The sequence below is a fragment of the Dipodomys merriami genome, unplaced genomic scaffold (genome assembly GCF_024711535.1).
Source record: "Dipodomys merriami isolate MVZ:Mamm:240054 unplaced genomic scaffold, mDipMer1.0.p SCAF_123, whole genome shotgun sequence".
Lineage (NCBI taxonomy): Eukaryota > Metazoa > Chordata > Mammalia > Rodentia > Heteromyidae > Dipodomys > Dipodomys merriami.
Genome location: NW_027202527.1, coordinates 450,423 through 468,978, shown reverse-complemented (window position 1 = coordinate 468,978; position 18,556 = coordinate 450,423). Strand labels below are relative to the sequence as shown.

At 44.8% G+C, this 18,556-nt stretch overlaps 1 protein-coding gene and 1 long non-coding RNA gene across 7 annotated transcripts in view; one reads left to right on the top strand and one right to left on the bottom strand.

The window, feature by feature from the left end:
• Positions 1–18,556, bottom strand: part of LOC138823805 (ATP-dependent RNA helicase DDX3X-like) — a 107,048-nt gene that overhangs the window by 21,999 nt on the left and 66,493 nt on the right. For 4 of the 6 annotated variants that reach the window (XM_070017358.1, XM_070017360.1, XM_070017356.1 and 1 more), the window contains one exon: positions 16,318–16,525. The exons of 1 other annotated variant lie outside the window; for it this stretch is intronic. The gene's annotated coding sequence lies outside the window, so the exon portion shown is untranslated. Of the gene's footprint in view, positions 1–16,317; positions 17,242–18,556 lie in introns of those variants that run through there. One more of the 6 variants, XM_070017361.1, reaches the window with a different exon arrangement.
• Positions 330–12,166, top strand: LOC138823807 (uncharacterized). Its single transcript, XR_011370906.1, has 4 exons — positions 330–467; positions 2,420–2,512; positions 5,859–5,970; positions 12,118–12,166. It is a non-coding gene; the product is annotated as an uncharacterized lncRNA (long non-coding RNA).

Below are 18,556 nucleotides of genomic sequence, written 5' to 3'. Positions count from 1 at the left end.
GGAGGTGGAAAAAGAGGAGGTGGGAAAAATTAATGCAGAGCGCAAGATGGTGACTTGCGTCGGGGAAACCCAAGGGGAGTAAGCAGCTCCTTCCAAGCTGCCAGATGTGGCCCGGCTTCAGTGGTTAGCCGGGGATGAGCTAAAATTCTCCAGGCCCTCCGGTTTTCTACCAGTAATACCGGAGCTGTTAGTGGGTGAGAGCTCCACCTCCTATAGTGAGGAAACAATGAAATACTTTATGTTGTCAGTGATGATGATGATAACGCAATTCTGGGTAATTGCAGGCCCACCCATGTCTTTTAAACTAGGTGAAGGGCTTTTTCTCTGAATGGGAAGTGATCTTCCTGTCTCCCCCCACCCCCGAAAAGTCCCAGGCCTTTTTTTGTTTTGCTTTGTTTTGTTTTTTTTTGGTCGTGGGGCTTGAACTCTGTGCTTGGGCGCTTTGTTCCTCAGCTCTTCAGCTCAAGGTGAGCGCTCTACTGCTTGAGCCACAGTACCACTTCCTAGTGGTTTATTGGAGATGAGTCTCATGGGGTTTCCTGCCCGGGCTGGCTTTGAACCTCAGATCTCAGCCTCCTGAGTAGCTAGGATTACAGGCGTGAGCCACCAGAGCCCGTTTTGTGTGTGTGTATGTGTGTGTGTGTGTGTGTGTGTGTGTGGTCTTGGGGCCTGAACTCGGCCTCAGGGCTGTCCCTCAGCTCTTCAGTTCAAGGTTAATTGGCTGCAAAGCCACTTCTGGCCTTTTCTGCTTATGTGGTGCTGAGGAATCAAACCTAGGGCATCATATATACAAGACAAGCATTCTACCACTGAGCCACCTTCCAAGTCCCACCCAGACTTTTTGTTCTTACAAGATAATTGTTCCTTACACCATATGCACTTGCGGAGGGTGTGTGTGTGTGTGTGTGTGTGTGTGTGTGTGTGTGTGTGTGTGTGTGTGTGTGTGTGTGTGTGTGTGTGTGTGTGTGTGTGTGTGTGTGTGTGTGTGTGTGTGTGTGTGTGTGTGTGTGTGTGTGTGTGTGTGTGTGTGTGTGTGTGTGTGTGTTGGGATCAGGACTGGGATTTTTTTGCGAGGACTGGGATTTTTTTTTTTGCGAGGCCTGGGCACTGTCCTTGAGCTTCTTTTGCTTGAGGCTAGCATCTACCACTTGAGTCACAGCACCCCTTTCTGGCTTTTTTGTTTATGTGCCACTGAGGAACTCAGGACTTCATGTATGCCAGGCAATGAATCTATCACCAAGCCACTTTCCCAGCCTGGGGTGTTTCTTTTGATTGGTCAAGCAGTGGCCACTTACTATGGAAGGCCTTTTTCTCTGGTACAAATCTTCCTGCCCTGGGTGGAAGTGGGAGGGCTTGCCTTCTGCCTTTGCTTCTGGTCTGAGCACTAATGCAGGGACTTAGAACCTACCTGGGCAGGAACAAGAAAGATTAACATTTCTTTGTCTCCTGCTAAGTAGACCATTGTTCCAGTTACCTAACTGGCCAAGTAACTGTCCTTCAACCTGGCATTTGATTTAATTTAAAATTCTTTTTGTTATACTTTCCAATTCATTGAATTTTGTTTACATTCAGTTCCTATTAAGCCACATTCTTTTAAAGATTGTGAACCTGTTTGCATTATCCCCACCTTTGGTCCTCATCTCCATCCAAACCTGAGCTCTTCCCAGTTTTGGAGTTCCCACCATAAAGCTGCCCACTCCCTCTCTCTGCCAGACCCAACTGAGCAAACACCTACCTTACTTCCTGCCTCCTAGACCTGCCTGCTACCTGGATAGGACTGATGCCATGTGCTCCCTCTCCTGGAAAATATGGCCCCTCTAATAAACCTTATAATAATCTTGCTCCTGTGCCTGCTTGCCTCTGGGTGGTCCCCTGGGATGGAAGTGAAGGATCATTTAATCAGATGCATGAAACCCGGCATAGATTCCCTGGTGGGTAGTTAGCAAAATGAGCTCTCTTCCCATAGTTTAGTATATTCCTTCCCCTCTCCACAGCTTAGCATGCTCCCTTCCTAGGCAACACGAGGCCAATTTAGCAAAGGCAGTAAATAATTAGCCTCCAACCTTGGGATGGCACTTCTCTGGAGCAGCCACATATAAGGCAACAGGAGCCCCCTAGAGTGATCTTCAGGTTTGGGGAGTTCTAGGACCCTTATCTACTATTTTGGACAGCAGCATAAATTCTACTCTACCATGATGAAGCCCCTGGCCCACATGTCCCTACCAGTATCTCTGCCTCCTATCTAGCCCTTCCTAAACCCCCTAGGTTATATAGGTCACCTCAGACAATAGCCAGTGCTGCTTCTCACTTATGAGAAGGAGGGATCTTACTGGCCCCTTTCTGGGCAATAAACCCTTCTTTGTTCTCTGTAGTTGGATATCTGTGTGGTTCTCTGACAAAGTCTAATTTACCTTATCAGGTATGCTCTCCCCTCCACTTTGGAAGGGGTCTGACCAGATGCCCCAGGACATAGCCTATAGTCCTACACTCCTGACACCAGAGGACCACCAAGGTAATTTTCTCCTAACCAAGCTCTAACTGCTGTCCATCCAACACTGGCTAATTAAGTCCTAACACTAGGTAAGTGACCAGTTGACCAGTTTGAGGTCTGGGCTTCCAATTTCTGTAGTAAAGCCACTTGGTATTGGTAGGCTGACAAGCCCCCATCTGAGCAAAGTCTTGGCCACTGAGCTCTCACTGCCTTGGCCTCCCATTGAAGAGCCAAAATAACTCCATTTTGAGACTGGCCCCACCATATTGTGCTAGGCTACCCTCAGAATAACCCCAAGAGAAAGAAAAACAATTATCAGAAAAACCACAGACAGCCATCAACACTGTCTACGCCTAGCAACAGGCAGTCAGGAGAAAGCAGCAGAACAACTGCTAAAAGACCCAGGTGTTCCAGGAACAGAACGGGTTTGCAACCATCAAACTGTCAAACATATATCAATATGTAAAAATCTACCAATTGTGTTACTGCTTGTGTGGAAATCCCCTAAACTTGTTCATTCAATACTAAAAAAGTCATGCTGATTTTAGGTTTGGGACCTCTTAGCATCACGGGTTACCCAGTGCATGGAGGACTAAGCTCTAACTTGCAAATAAATGACTCTTTTGCTGTTTGCATTGGTCATGGTCTCTGGTGGTCTTTCAGGGTTCTGAGTCCATGTATTATACGATGAACCAGGGATGTGGGATGCCTCAATCGGCTGTTTTATTCCCTTTTTACAAGCTAAACTGCACTACCTTGGATGCTTAGCAGCAAGCTTTTGGTTCCAGGCCACTTACCATGGAAAGAACACAACCAAATTCAAATTCCTCTCTCCTTCCCACCCTCGTCTCTCTCTCTCTCTCTCTCTCTCTCTCTCTCTCTCTCTCTCTCTCTCTCTCTCTGTCTTCCTTTGCCAGTAAGGGCTAAAATTAGCTTCAGATAATCTCTCCCTTCTTTCAACTAAAGGTACTGCTTGGGATAAATTTAACTCCTGCATTCTTCAACAAGTTGTTTAAATGCCAATATACGCCAGGTGCTGGTGGCTCACGCCTGTAATCCTAGCTACTCAGGAGGCTGAGATCTGAGGATCATGGTTCAAAGCCAGCCCGGGCAGGAGAGACCGTGAGACTCCTATCTCCAATAACCAGCAGAAAACCAGAAGTGGCGCTGTAGCTCAAGTGGTAGAGCACTCGCCTTGAGCTGAAGAGCTGAGGGACAGCACCCAGGCCCAGAGTTTAAGCCCCACGACCAACAACAACAACAACAACAACAAAAAATAAATGCCAATATACCTGCTACTAAGTAAGCCCTGGAAAAATATTACCAGAGTAATTTTTTTAAAAGTTTGTATTAGTGGGCTGGGAAGGTGGCTCAGTGGTAGACGCTTGCCTTGCATGCATGAGGCCCTGGGTTTGATTCCCCAGCACCACATAAGCAAAAACCAAAAAAAAGGCGGAACTGGTGCTGTGGCTCAAGTGGTAGAACACTAGCCTTGAGCTGAAGAGCTGAGGGACAGCACCCAGGCCCAGAGTTCAGGCCCCATGACCGGACCCCCCCCCCAAAAAAAAAAGTTTGTATTAGTAAGGTTGGCAAAAAAAAAATCTCTTGCCTCTAAAAATTCAGGAAAATATAGGCTGGTATCCATTTTGCACCTTAAGATCTTTGTGCACAATAAGTATTTATACTTGTTAAGATAAAAACTGTCATCAAGATGGGTGCCAGTGTCTCACGCCTGTAATCCTAGTTACTCAGGAGGCTGAGATCTGAGGATCACAGTTCAAAGCCAACCCTGGGCATTAAGTCCATGAGACTCTTATCTCCAATTGAAAAAAAAAAAAAAACACTAGAAAACTGGAAGTGATGCTGTGGCTCAAGTGGTAAAGCACTGGCCTTCAGCTGAAGAGCACAGGGACAGAGCCCAAGCCCAGAGTTCAAGCTCCACAACCGACCAAAAAAAAACAAACAAAAACCCCAAAACAACAACAACAAAAAACTGTCATCATTATATAAATAAAAAGGTTGAGTTTAGGTTTAAACTCCCAAAAAGGTCAACAAATTTGAATATTTGAATCTGGAATTCTCTCTAGCACTGACCATGTCATGATGTGCCATCTTGCCATTGTGGCAGCTCAGCTGCTGTTTCACTCTGACTCAACTTGATTCTGTGACCCTTCCTCTGACCTGACCACTTCAGGCACCATTATGCCAGGCCACATGTCTATGTTCGTGTCTTGTCTACTGTTTACTAAAAAGTTTTTTGTTATTGGCTAAGTTTTGTGTTTTGAACTGACCATGAGGTTCCAACATAATTAGGCAAAATATTACTGCTAAAATTCCAAAAAGCCTTAAACAGTCAATTTTACAATTTAAGCATGCCCTATAATGTGCATACACATGTCTATTTGTCTCTATGTAAAATATGTGAAATGGTCATGGTTTCAAAGTGACCAAGTATTCTGCTTGCTAATAGATCTTTGCCAATGGAAGCTACAATTTAATCTGAGTTGCTTAAAAAAAAAAATAGAGAGACCTGACTGAAGTAGACCCTGAGATGGGGCCCACGCTGATTCCATTTTGAGCTTTGCCTTTGTTTTAGGGATTTTAGACTCAATCGGCCTAGTTTCCAGAATGAAAAAAAATGCATCTGGTCCCTCTCCCCTTAACAACCTAATGCACCCTTGATTGCTCAGTTAAAGACTGACCAATAAAACAGAAAAGTCGTAATCTGTCTCAAACTACGTGTTTACAATAAACCAAGGTAAACTCTTGCCTTTTGTCCACCAAAAGGCAGACCCTCCCTGACCCAATAAATTTGCATGCCACTTTAAACCAAGGTGATAGGTTGGTTTAAACAGCCATTACAGACAAACTGTAACCTCATTGGCCAGCTGTTGTGGTGGGCACTGTCACTCTGGGTGACTAGGTGGGCTTGCCTGCCTCAGTAGGGGTCTTCCTAATACATTTAGCTCCCAAGCCTCTGCATCATCCCTGACCAGTCAGTGAAGGAATCTTCTCAATAAAGTTGCTTCTTTGTTAACGACTTTGTTGCAGGGGTGGGGAAGGGGGGGAGAACTCTGTCACTCCAGGTAACTAGGTGAGCTTGCCTGCCTGAGTAGGGGTCTTCCTACTACACTGACTACAAGCCAAAGAAAAGAAGAGGCAGTTTTAAATGGCCTTGGGAAAGAAGTTAGAAAAGATGATTTCCTTTGAAAAGTACATGAAATTGGTAATTAAGTTGGCGCTGATTTGTCATTGTATCCATCTATGCTAAAAATTAAACACTGTACCTCTAACCATTGCTGGTAAACTAAGACTAAGGTTTTGTTTCTCTGTTTTCTCTCCTATATGCTGATCAACTCCCTTTAAGATCAAGGGACCAGAGTTAATAGAGATGCTGTTTGCTTCTGTGAATGGGAAATGCCCAGGAAACAGGACCAAGTTGTCACAGCTGCTTCAACCCGTGGCCCCAGCCTACAAAAGTCAGTATGAAACAGATTCTTAGCCAATATATGTAAAAATTTTGCAAGTAATCAGCAGTTTGATAATCCACACACTCTGGGAGATGCCCAGACCCCAGCCTGGTGTAAAAAGACCACCAGAAACCGTCACCAATGTAAAAGCAAAGGAGTCTTTATTGCAAGCTCGAGCTTGGTCCCCGCTGATGTACATAGCAGCAACTCATGACGCTGAGAGGCCCTGAGCCCAGGGTTACAGCACTTTTTATACACTTTTTTAGAGAAGGCAGGGGCTTTGCATATATCATAATTTCTTGTAACAAATCATTACAAACTGCAGGAAAATCATAAAACAACTTATAGTATGATTGGCACACTACAAAGCGGGAAAGGACCAGAAACAAGTTGTTGGTTAGATCAAGGGGGCTGATGTACTTTAAACCGGCTTGCACCACAGGGGAGTTTCAAGAGGATGCATAAACTGCAGGGTGTCTGGTTTAGATAATGGTCACCAGACCCTAGGAGGGACTGTTCTGGAATTTCAGATATTGTAATTCCAGGCATTGGGGCTGAAGTGGGTCAAGGGTTAAGTTGCAGAATTGAGATGTGGGTCTTAAGTGAAATGGAGTTGCTATAAGTTCCTCATTGGCTCCATCACATATGACCAAAGTCTGCTTATTGGTGGCAGGGCGAAACACACACACACACACACACACACACACACACACACACACACACACACACACACACACACACACACACACAGTCACTTCAGATAATTGTTTCTGTTCCCCTCCACCTATTGGTAATGTTAATCCTCTCAAGTTAGACCATAAGGGGTATATGAGCAAAACATGTAATTTGATTTCAATGCTAATTTGCCATTTGATATATTTCTAAAAGAAAAGAGAGTCTAAGTCTAGATTCTTGGTAAAGTGCTAGTGCATTAAAGAAAAACAGCTAATTTCCTAAAGGTAACTCAGACTTCAGAGAAAAAAGTCACCAGTTTAAACCTGCCTGTTACCCAGTGTTTCAATGGGGCATTAAAATACAAATTAAAGTGACTTCAGAAAAAAGGGGTTAAAAATGGCATTCCCTTTGTAAAATTTTGGGAAGTTGTGGGGAGTGGCTGGCCTCCTAGTTAAAGAAAAATTTAAAAGATAATTAGGATTACCAAAATGATTGTTTCAGTTTTCCTTAAAGGTTTTTTTAAAATATATTTTTTATTGTAAAGATACTGTACAAAGGGGTTATAATTACATGAGTACATTTCCTATTGAGCAGTTACCCCCTCCTTAGTTTTTCCCCTACTATCCTTTCCTTCCCCACCTCCCTGTAGTGAATATGATTGATTACTGATATAGTATGTTACTGAATATTAACATAGTGTGTACTGGTATATTGGGACTATTAAAGAAGAGATCTGTCACATCCGTCCCAGGGAACCATGAAGAGGCAGACAGGCACAGGAGAAAGATTATTGTAGGTTTATTAGAGGAGTTGTATTTCCCCTAAGACAGAGGTATATGGCCTCTGTCACCGGATCTGAGGGTCACTGGATCTGAGGGTTGGAAGTGAGGTGGATGGAAGCCCAAGTGGATCTGGGAGGAGATAGGGAGGGGCCAGCTGTATAGCGGCAATTCCAGGGATGGGAGGGGCTCAAGTCTGGGTGGAGAGGAGGACCAAAGGTGAGCATAAAACAATTAGGTGGGCTAGGAAGGTGGCTCAGTGGGCCCTGGGTTCCATTCCTCAGCACCACATAAGCAAAAAGAAAAAAGGCTAGAAGTGGTACTATGGCTCAAGTGGTAGAGCATTAGCCTTGAGCTGAAGAGCTAAGCGACAGCACCCAGGTCCAGAGTTCAGGCCCAGGACTGGACATCCCCCCCCAAAAAAAAAACAACAAACAATTAGAAGCTTAGTGTGTACTGGCATATTGTGTTATTAAATGCTGACTGTGTACTGACAGTGTGTGCTATTAAATAGACATGATGTTATTGAGATGGCGGGCTATTAAAAAGAAATATTAAATATATGTGTGACCCGTCCAGCAGGTTCGGTTATTTGTTAGGCTCGAGGAGGTGCCTCCTACAAACCAATGAGGGCAAGAGAGAAAGGAGACCAAATGCATAAAGAAAGACAAAGTTAGTCTGAGTAGCTTCAAGGTCTGCTTTATTGAGCTTGGGGTAGGGTTTTTATACCCATGGGGGGGGGGAGAATGAAAAAAATTTGCAGAAGCAAGGGTGGAAAGTCCCAGGGTTAAGATTAGGTCAAGCTGTTTCCTTTTGGCCATTGTGCTAATCTCAAAAGCACATCCTGTGGTTTTTCCAGAACTGTTTATACAGGTGTTGTTTGTTTAGGGCTAAAAGAGGGCTTATCTTCCAACTGCCTTCTTGGCCCCTAACATATGTGTGCTGTAAAATATTGTTAAATTAGGAGTTAAAATTTAGAAACTAAAACCATAAAAGGGATAGAGAAAAACACAATGAGAGGGCTGGGAAGGTGGCTCAGGGTAGAGAGCTTGCCTTGCATGCATTAGGCCCTGTGTTCTATTCCTCAGCACCACATAAGCAAAAAGAAGTGGTGCTGTGGCTCAAGTGGTAGAGCGCTAGCCTTGAGCTGAAGAACTGAGGGACAGCGCCCAGGCCCAGAGTTCAAGCCCCAAGACTGGACCAAAAAAAAACCAAAAACCAAAAACCAAAAAAAACACACTGAGAGTCTGCAGAGCCATCACTAAGGCAACTAGACCCAGCCAGAGGCAAGCCAGCTCTGCCCTCATTAATAAACAGATGACCAAAAACAAAGCTGTCACCAAAGACAACCCTGGTATTCAGACATAGCCAGAAATGAAGGGCCAGCCTAAAACATAAAAAGCTAGTGAAGGACTGAGGCATTCCCCCCCCTCCCCCCCCTCCATATTTACACCAGGCAAAATTCCAGGTATGTGCAAACTTGTTAGAAATGCAGGCAGGGCAATTCACCTAAAACCAGCTGTAAACAGGCCAACTGAAATGCCCCACCTTCTTTGACCTAATGGCTTTTTCATTAACCTCTGCCTCCTTGCTTGGACCTCCCTATAAAAACCCAGCTCCTGTCCCAACTCTTCAGCACAACCTCCAAACCCTTGGGGAGGTCTGTGTCCCTCACTGTTCTTCAATAAACAGTCCTCACCTGTTGATGATCTAGTCAACCTATTCCTTTCTTGTTTCACCTCCACTCTCCTAACATTTGGTGCCAACACCTGGGAAAATTACCAGGGTTACCTGGGTGCCCTCTGCTGTGGGGTCACCCACATCCTCATTGCCTCTCATCAAGCTTTTCTGCTACCTTCCCCCTCCTTTCCAGGATTTTCTTCACTGGGAGCACAGAGCCCTCCAAGCCTAAACAGTCATCTGAAAGACCTCGTGGCCTTAGCTTACATAAGTGGCATACCTCATGGATGACCATTCCATGTGGTTTGAGGTATTACTGTCCCCGTTTGTAAGCCCAGAAAAGGCCTTATCTCTCCTTCACCCTATCCCTGGACTCTTGAGCTTCTGGCAGCAGGCCATTTGCCACTTGACGGACTCCATCTGCCACCTAAAAGCAGGGTCTATGGCAGAGTGCCCCCCAACACAGACCCTGGAACTCCAGGAGTCCCTCCCTTATTTTCTGTCTGTGGGGGTTGACAGAGATTCCAGGAATCTCACCTGTGCTTGACCCTCTAACACCCCTCTAATTAGGAGATCTAGGGATGCCCTCTCCTAATTATTGGGATCTGTCCATCTGCGTTCCCAAAGCAGGGACAGTGGGACAGGCTCCATAATCCTACCAAATTTTCCAAATTGTCTCCCAGAGACACACCATTAGCATGCCTTCAGTCTAATCTTAAGACTCTGGGCTGACAGATTTACAGTAAAAAAAGAAAAAAGAAAAACAAAACAAAACAAAAAAAACCTGACTTGTCTACCGAAATCTGGTCTCACTACCATGGCCACCAATGGCCTAAATTTGGAACCTTTGGTTTTACTCTTAACTGATTTAAACAATTCTCCAATAAAACAGAGAGGAGTCTGAGGAGAGGAGCCTTTTTCTGACCTCCACTCCAGAGACCCTCTTCTGCTCATCCTGTTCTTTTCACCAAGTCCTTCTCTGACATTCATGCCAGAGGCCCCCCCCTCTGCTCTTATGCCTTTCTCACCAAACCATTCTCTGCCATGAGCCTCCCAGTCATCTCCTCTGGCAAAGGAACTCCTTATCTTGTAGGAGCTCAATCTGCCTCTTACCCCTTTTTCTTTCTTTTTCCCCATCTCTCCTCTTCAACATCAAAGATCCTTTTCTTCTTCCTTGATCTTCTACTACACTCTTGCTATTTGCAGTTGGTCCAGATTCTCTAGGCTAAAACTGTCTGCTTCAAACAAACCCTTCTGCTAACCTGTCCCTGTCCCTGAGCCTACCTGCCTGCTTGCCTGCCTGTGTAGCTGATACAGATGGGGGTGGGCATAGGCCTGCAAAGGTAAAACAACAAGTTAACAGCCCTGCTTAAACTCCCTCTAAACCAACTCATCCAGACGTACACATTTATTTCCCTTCTTTGGCTAATATGCATTCTTCCCTTCCAGACCCTAACTAAATGGGTCAATGCTCTGGCTCTTTTGTTAATCTGTCACTGACAGTGGCTGGCTGGCAAACACACTGAAGTCAGCCTCTCTTTCCCACCCCAAAATCCCATAATAAAAACAAACCAGTCCTTTTTCTCTTTGGGACTCAAGACAATAATCCAATCCTTTTCTCTTTCCTGAGTCCACTCCCGTCAAAATCTGGATTTTTAATTTCTCTTCTAGGAGGTTGCAGAAGAGAAATGCCTCCCTCTCACCTCTTCCAGTAACTCTCAATCCAATTACTCAAAACATTCACTTTTTGGTACCTTCGTTATGCCACATCCTCCCTTTAAATGCCTTCAGGTTAAAAGTGCTACCTCTCCCCCTTACAAACCTATCCAGCCCCCTACTCCCCCAATTCTCTCTATAAGCCCTAAAAGCTGACACCTAGGAAGAGATAAGGACCACATGATGGGTTTTTCTACAACCTCCACTCTTCCACCAATCTTACTCCTCTTCACTCTTCTAGGTGGTTTTTTATCATATTGGGGAAAACAATATCACTTTGCCACTGGAATTCCAAAAACATTGCCAATTTTCACTTTTTAAAAAAAAACCTCAGCACACATTAAAACTTTTGTACAAATGTGTGTGAACTATGTTCAACATAATCTCATTGCAATACATAAAAACTCTGTAAAAAGGTATCTTCTATTTCTTGGTACTGTTTGTAAGGTGTATTAAATAGGTAGGTTTCATTAGGTAGTCCATGAAGGGAATATGCGCTATTCAGGCAGGAGAAGTTTATTTACGGAACTGCTGCCACTGCCCAGCCTGGTGGAGAAGCATGGCTGTAAAGGGGGGGGAGGGGTGGACCCACCTTTGGGCCAAGACTTACCTTGGCCAGGGACAGGAAGAGGTGCAGCCAGGTGGGGGGAAAGGTGTGGCCACACTGGTCAGGATGTGACCTAAGGGTCTGGGACCCTCCTAAGGTCAGATAGGAGACCTGTAACCAGAGGTGGCCCAGGATGTGACCTAGCAGGAGGGGAAGGTGACTGCTTCTAGGTCTGTCAGTTACCTAGGTAACCGATACTGGGCAGAAACTTAGCCAAGAGGGAGGGAGGGGTCCCAATTCAGGCCTAACACTGTTATGTCCTAAAATTTACATTCCTTGGCTGCAATTGTAAATTTTGTGTTAAAAAAGTTAATTATCAAGCATGCTGTTTGTTAAAAGAAAGCATCTTTATTAATAATGAGACCCAGCTCAGCTCCTAGCCAGCTGAGACTAAGAACCCCAGTAAGAAGATAAAAAATGTAAACAAAAACAAAAACAAATGTAAACAAAGAAAAATGCTAATAAAGAAGGCCTTGGAAAGGGGAACTGATGAAATACCTTTGAATATGAAAGTATTTGAAAGTAAGAATTGTCTTAAAAGGTAGAAATTAAGACAAACTCCAGAATGTTCTAGTAGCTGGCAGATGGTATGAGTATGTAGTAAATTCTTAGATAAAGCTTACTAAAATTGGTATGTAATTGTTAGCTGTGATTTAAATGCTGATGTAAAACCAGCATGTCATTCTTTATATCGGTAAGGGTCGAGAAGCTCGCTGCACATAAGGAAGACTCCAAGAGACGTTCTCTCATGCAAAGAGCAAGGGGATTTATTCACCAGGTATGCATGGGGCTCACTGAATACACAGGAACAGAGAGCCCCTAGCTGAAAGCAGGCAGGGTTTATAAAGGCAAAAGACTATAAAGTGACAAAAAGATACATTAACCAGGTGTTAACATTCCAGGGTGGTTAGCATCAGCAGGGGGTTAAGGAACCAAAAGCTACAAAGGGACAGTAACTAGATGTTAACATCCCAGAGCCATTAACATCAGCAGGGAGTTACAGAACCGGATGGGTCATCTGGGGGGTTAGTGAGGGTCTGATGGTTTCAGTATCATAAAACGTCGCCTGGTGTCGCCTGAGTGAGATGAAGTTGTTTTTGCTAGTTATTTTTGCTCTTTTACTTTCTCAATATCCATCTAAAGTCAAGTGTCTTCAACTATTCTGTGTATAAATTTGAAAGCAACTAACTCTGACAATGCATCTGAGGGATGCAGTCTAGCACTGATCCTGCCTGGACCATCCTAGGTTCACCATGGTAGACTGGACTCCTGCCTGTCTCCATCACATGCAGCTGATTCTTGGTGTAAGACTGCTTTAGATTTATACAAACTAAGACTCTTGTGGGACAATTCTCTGCAAACCTTATCCAGACTGACCTGAAAAAGCTGGCCATGTTATTATGCTATTGAAACGTGTAGGCCAGGAGAACCTCTTGTGAACTTTGGTTATCAGGTTTTCCAGGCAGCCAAGCAATACTATATCTATGCTAATATTCTCATCTATTGCAGAGTTCTGGCAAGTATTTGTTGATCCATTCTTGACACGATACAAGTAAGCTTTACTTGTAACCATTGATCTCCTTGTTGCTTTAATTGGAAATAAAAAAAGATTGCCATTCAAAGCCAGCCTGGGCAGAAAAATACCTCTAAGACTCTATTTCCCAACTAACCAGCAAAGAGCCAGGCTGGAAGCATGGCTCGTTCAAAATTTAACCAGCCAAATAAAAGTGGCCCTGTGACTCAAAGTGGTAGGGCACTAGCCTCCAGCAGAAGTGCTCAGGTTAAATGCCCAGGCCTTGAGTTCAAAGCTTGGACAAGTTATCTGAGCAACAAGCACCTAGAGCCCGAGGATAAGGTAGAGAAGAGTAAGAAGAGATGATGTCACATGAGCTACTTTGTACCTGCCCTTTCAAAATTAACCAGCCGATGATTGGCGCAATACAAAGCAGGGAAAAGGGCTGGGTAATAATTGGTCAGTCTAGCAAGCTATTGTGCTCTAAACAAATTAGACAGTACTTCTAGGGTAACTTAGGAGAAGTGGTTGCCAGATGGCCACTATCTCTGACCCCAACGGGGGGGGGGGGGGGGAAGTGGTTGCCAGGCAGCCACTATCTCCGATCCTAGGCTGGGGGAAGTGGGGGGGGGTGGAGTAGTCTGGAATGTGTACTTTGTCAGGTACTCCCAGCTGGAGGGTCATTAATTTCACCTCCAGATCCGGGAGTGTCTGGGGCTCAAGGGCGAGTAGAATAGCAGCTGCATTCTTCAAGCAGGTCTTATACAAAATGGCAAATACAGGTCTATCTGGTTATATATGTCACACTTCTCAGATTTACTCCCCCTCTCCACTTTGGATGGGGGTCCGACCAGCTTCCCTGAGACCTAGCCTGAGATCCTACACACTGATCACCAGAGGACCAACAAGGTAACTTTCTCCTGACTGAGCGCTCTACGCCCAACACTGGCTAATTAAGTCCTATCCTAGGTCAGTAACCAGTTCACTGTAGTTCTAGGTTTCCAATTTCTGTACCCTGCCTTCTGACCAAAATTTTGGCCAAGTGCCAAGATCTCACCAGGCCTTCTGTGGCTGGGGACCACTGTGGAGAGGGGTGGGTATCCTTTCCACAGGTAGATCCTTGTTAGAGCTACACTGCACTGCCAAGGATGCCCTGCAGCTAGCTTTTGGATCACTTAATGGAAAAAGAGAACTAAATTTCCTTACAGTCAAATTTGGCCCCAAATTTAAAACTCCACTTATGTGAGTGCTTAGGCAGTAGATCTCTCTCTCTCTCTCTTTCCCCCTCCCCATCCTACTGCAGGTAAGAGTATGGATGAGTTTAAGTTTAAACTCCTCCTCTGTGTACATCCTTTGCAGCTTCCCCTCCTCTGCAGCCTCCCCCACGAGGTAATCCCTTTTGTGGCCTCCCCCACCAGGCACCCTCTTTTGCAGCCTCCCCTGCAGCCCCCACTTGTGCGGCCTTCACAGCAAAGTACATCCCCCTTTTGTAGCCTCCCCTGCAAGGCCCACCCCTCTTCTGTGACCTCCCTTGTAAGGTACCCCCTCTTCTGTGGCCTTCCCGGTGAGGTACCCCCTCTTGCAGCCTTCCCGGTGAGGCATCCACTCCCTTGTGGAACCCCTTCTCTGTCTTTGTAGTGGGAGTGGAACCTGAAGCTGTAGTTGTGCCAGAAGCAATGCATCCTCAATGTCAAAATCTTAAGCTCTCTCTAACATTGACCATGTGGTAGGTGGGCCATCTTGGCATCTAGGAGCTCAGCTTTGGCCTCTAGGAGCTCAGCTTTGATCTCACACTGACCTCAACTTGATTGTGACACTACTCCCCTCAACTGACCAGCAGTGCCACGTGTCTGTTGATGGTGTCTTGTCTCCTGTTTAAAAGTTTCTTCTTGTTGGCAGTTTGTTTTAAACTGACCACGTGGTCCCAACATAATTAGGCAAAGCAATTCCAAAAAAGCCTCAAATGGCCGATTTTAAAATCTAAGGGTGTTCTATAATTTGTGCACAAACGTGTCTGTCAGTCTGTCTATATGTAAATGATTATGGTTTCAAGGTTACTAAGTACTCTGCTTACTAAAAATCTTTGTCAATGGAAGTTGTGATTTAATCTAAGTTTTAAAATTGCTTTGACCTAATGAAAGACCCCAGACTCCTGAGATACTTTCGTCTACGGGAGGGCGCCCCAGAAACCAAGACTCCACACCAGTAGATGCAACAAGCAAGAGTTTATTCAGCATTTGCGCAAACAGTCTCTCTGCCTCGCAGCAGTTACAGGCATTCTTAAAGGCAAAATCCACAAGATTAGCATATAACACTAGGTGTCCCCGGGATTGGCCCATTTAAAAGTCACTATACACTCCAGCAATCATTTTTACCACACGGGGAAGTTTATAACACTCTTTGTAAAACAGTTGGCTCAGGGCAAGTTTAGGGGGAGCTCCCTGAGTGAGGTGACTCCATGTCAAACCAAACCTCCATTGGAGCTTGTCTGGCAAGCTTCTGCAACTTGGAGTGAAAGATTAAAAATTAGAGTTATATTTTACAATTGCTAACTGCTGATTTTGCTTTTATAAACTTGCTCGCCCTATCACTAACCCCCCATTTTCTGGAAATAAGGAATTGAGTAAAGAGTCTTGGAGCCCAGATGCCCGCCCCGGGACAAGGTCTGTGGTCATAAATAAAGAACAAACAAGTAAATTCCCCAAGTGGTCCAATGGGACCCAAGAATGGGACTCAAGATAAGGACCCAAGATAAGGACCACCTGGCAAGTTCAGCAAACTAGGCCAAATGTTAATCAATCACAAGCCTGTAACTATGTAAACTCCCCTCCAGGGTGACCACTCCCCATAGACTTGCCCTGAGTCAACTGTTTTACAAAGAGTGTTATAAACTTCCCCATAGTAAAAATGATTGCTGGGGTACATAGTGACTTTTAAACGGGCCAATCCCGGGGACACCTGGTGTTATATGCTAATCTTGTGGTTTTTGCCTTTAAGAATGCCTGTAACCTCGGCTTGGAGCTCTCTCCTGTGCGGAGGCAGAGAGACCGTTTGCACAAACACTGAATAAACTCCTCTTGCTTGTTGCATCTACTGGTTTGGACTCTTGGCTTCTGGGGCGCCCTCCCATTGAAGAAAGTATCCCAGGAGTCTGGGGTCTTTCAGGAGCAGCCCAGTGGACACCCTGGACACCCTGAGTGGACTCCCTAATCTCCAGACAAAGTGACTTGACAGGTGAGCTTCCCTGATTGGGAACAGGCTTAGTAGAATTAGGCCTACATGTTAGTTATTGGTATGGATGGTATTTGAAGTGCTTAAATAAACTAAGAAGTCTAAGTATATTGCTATTGATATGCAAACTCATCATAGGTAACCCAGATAATTACCTGATGTATTCTTTCTCAACTCTGAGTGCTCCATCTTCACATCCACCATTGGCCACCTACATCCTCTAGTCTTCCTTGCTGAGTGAATTCTGTTCCAGGAACCCAGATTCCACTGCTGATTTCTATAAGTCTGGGTATTAAGCTCTGGGATTCTCTAAGGCCTTTGCCTAAGACACGTGAATGCAGGTGATGACTTTTCTCCTGTTCTCTGCAATTATACAAGTGGAGGAACTTTTAGGGATGCCTACAGTCCCTCCTAATTGCTATCATTTGTTCCTTACCCTGGAATGATTCTCCTCACACAACCCCTCTGTTGTCTTCTTTTTTTGGGGGTCTGTCCCTCAGCTCTTCAGCTCAACGTTAGCGCTCTACCACTTGAGCCACCACTCCACTTGTGGCTTTTTTTCTTTTTGCATATGTGGTGCTGAGGAATCGAACCCAGGGCCTCATGCATGCAAGACAAGCACTCTCCCACCGAGCCACATTCACAGACCTCTGTGTCTTCTTACTAATATTACTACTCTTAAATTCTCTCCTGGTCTCAAGCCTTCCAGGCCTGTTTGCTTGTATAATCAAATTTAGACCCATTAGAATGACCCTTGATCCTAACATTTTATAACTTTTTTTTTTTTTTTGGGTCTGGTCGTGGGGCCTGAACTCTGGGACTGGGCACTGTCCCTCAGCTCTTCAGTTCAAGGCTAGCGCTCTACTACCTGAGCCACAGCGCCACTTCCGGCTTTTTACTTATGTGGTGCTGAGGAATAGAACCAAGGGCCTCATGCATGCAAGACAAGCGCTCTACCACTGAGCAACCCCTCCCAACCCTTTTTTTGGTCGATCATGGGAACTGAACTTTTTTTTGTGTATGAAAACTGTATAGAGAAGTTACAATTACATGGGCAAAATAATGAGTACATTTCTTATCAAGCATTGTTGCCTCCTCCTTTATTTCCCCTTCCTATACCTTCCAACTCCCCCAACCCCCTTGAACTTTTGTAACTTTTTTTTTTTTTTTTGTCCATCATGAGGCTTTAACTCTGGGCCTGGGCATTGTCCCTGTACTCTTCAGCTCAAGGCAAGCGCTCTATCGCTTGAGCCACAGGGCCACTTCCGGTTTTCTAGTGGTTTATTCGAGATGAATCTCACAGACTTTCCTACCCGGGCTGGCTTTGAATCATAATCCTCCTATCTCAGCCTCTGAGTAGGCAGAATTACTGGTGTGAGCCACCAGTGCCTGGCTGACTTTTATAACTTCTGAGAGCACTCAGAAAAATGAGAGATCTACCACATACAAGCTTCTTTCTCTGCCACTTCTAAGCTTCTCCCTCTGCACCTACTGCTCTCCCTTCTCCACCAACACGGCCTCCTCCCTCAGATCCTAATGTACTGCTTGCTGCCTAACCTCTTCAGCCCTTCCAGCACTCAATTATGGTCAACCACTTCCCTCACTCTAACAACCAGACTCCTTCTCTGAATTTCTTTCAAAGTGGGACACTCCTTTAGAGTGTCTCCTAGCCTCCATACATGTCCTTGTAACCAAAGGACTAACCTGATCCCTTCCTCAAACTCTACTAGCTTTAAAACCTATGGCTACCCTCCCTCATCTTTCTATCACCTTTCTCTACTGGGAAAACAAAACTATCTGTGATTACTATTCTGGGACGAACCTGTTGTGACCAGGTTCTCATGAGTTCTTGTGACTTTAGACTTTTGACAGAAATGAAAGTGCCTTTCTCTGAAATCAGGCAACATAGGCTTTTCTTGAAAACAGGTGACAGGTAGCTGCAATCTTAAATGGAGCCCCTCCCCTAGAAGGAATTTTCCTCTCTTGTTTGTGCAGCTACAACTACAAATGTTAACATCTTCCACATGAACAGATACAGTAAGGCAATGGAGTTTATTTAATAAAGACAAAGTAAAGGCCACTAAAAAGTGTGTGAAGCTCGCTGCTGATTACATATATGGTGTATAACATGTGAACACCGTTATATGTTACAGACTGTGATAGACAATTTGCTCCAGGAAAGTTAGAATGAACTTGTGACTTTAATTGAGCATCATTATTCCACAATACTGTGAAATTCGGGAAATTATGTAATCACTTAATCACAATAAAAAAAAAAAAGAACCTCGGGGAAGGGAGGGGATGGTAGGGGGAAAACAATGGAGGGGGTAACAAAGTTCAAGAGGAAGTGTACTCATTACCTCACTCATGTAACTGTAACCCTCTGTATAGTAT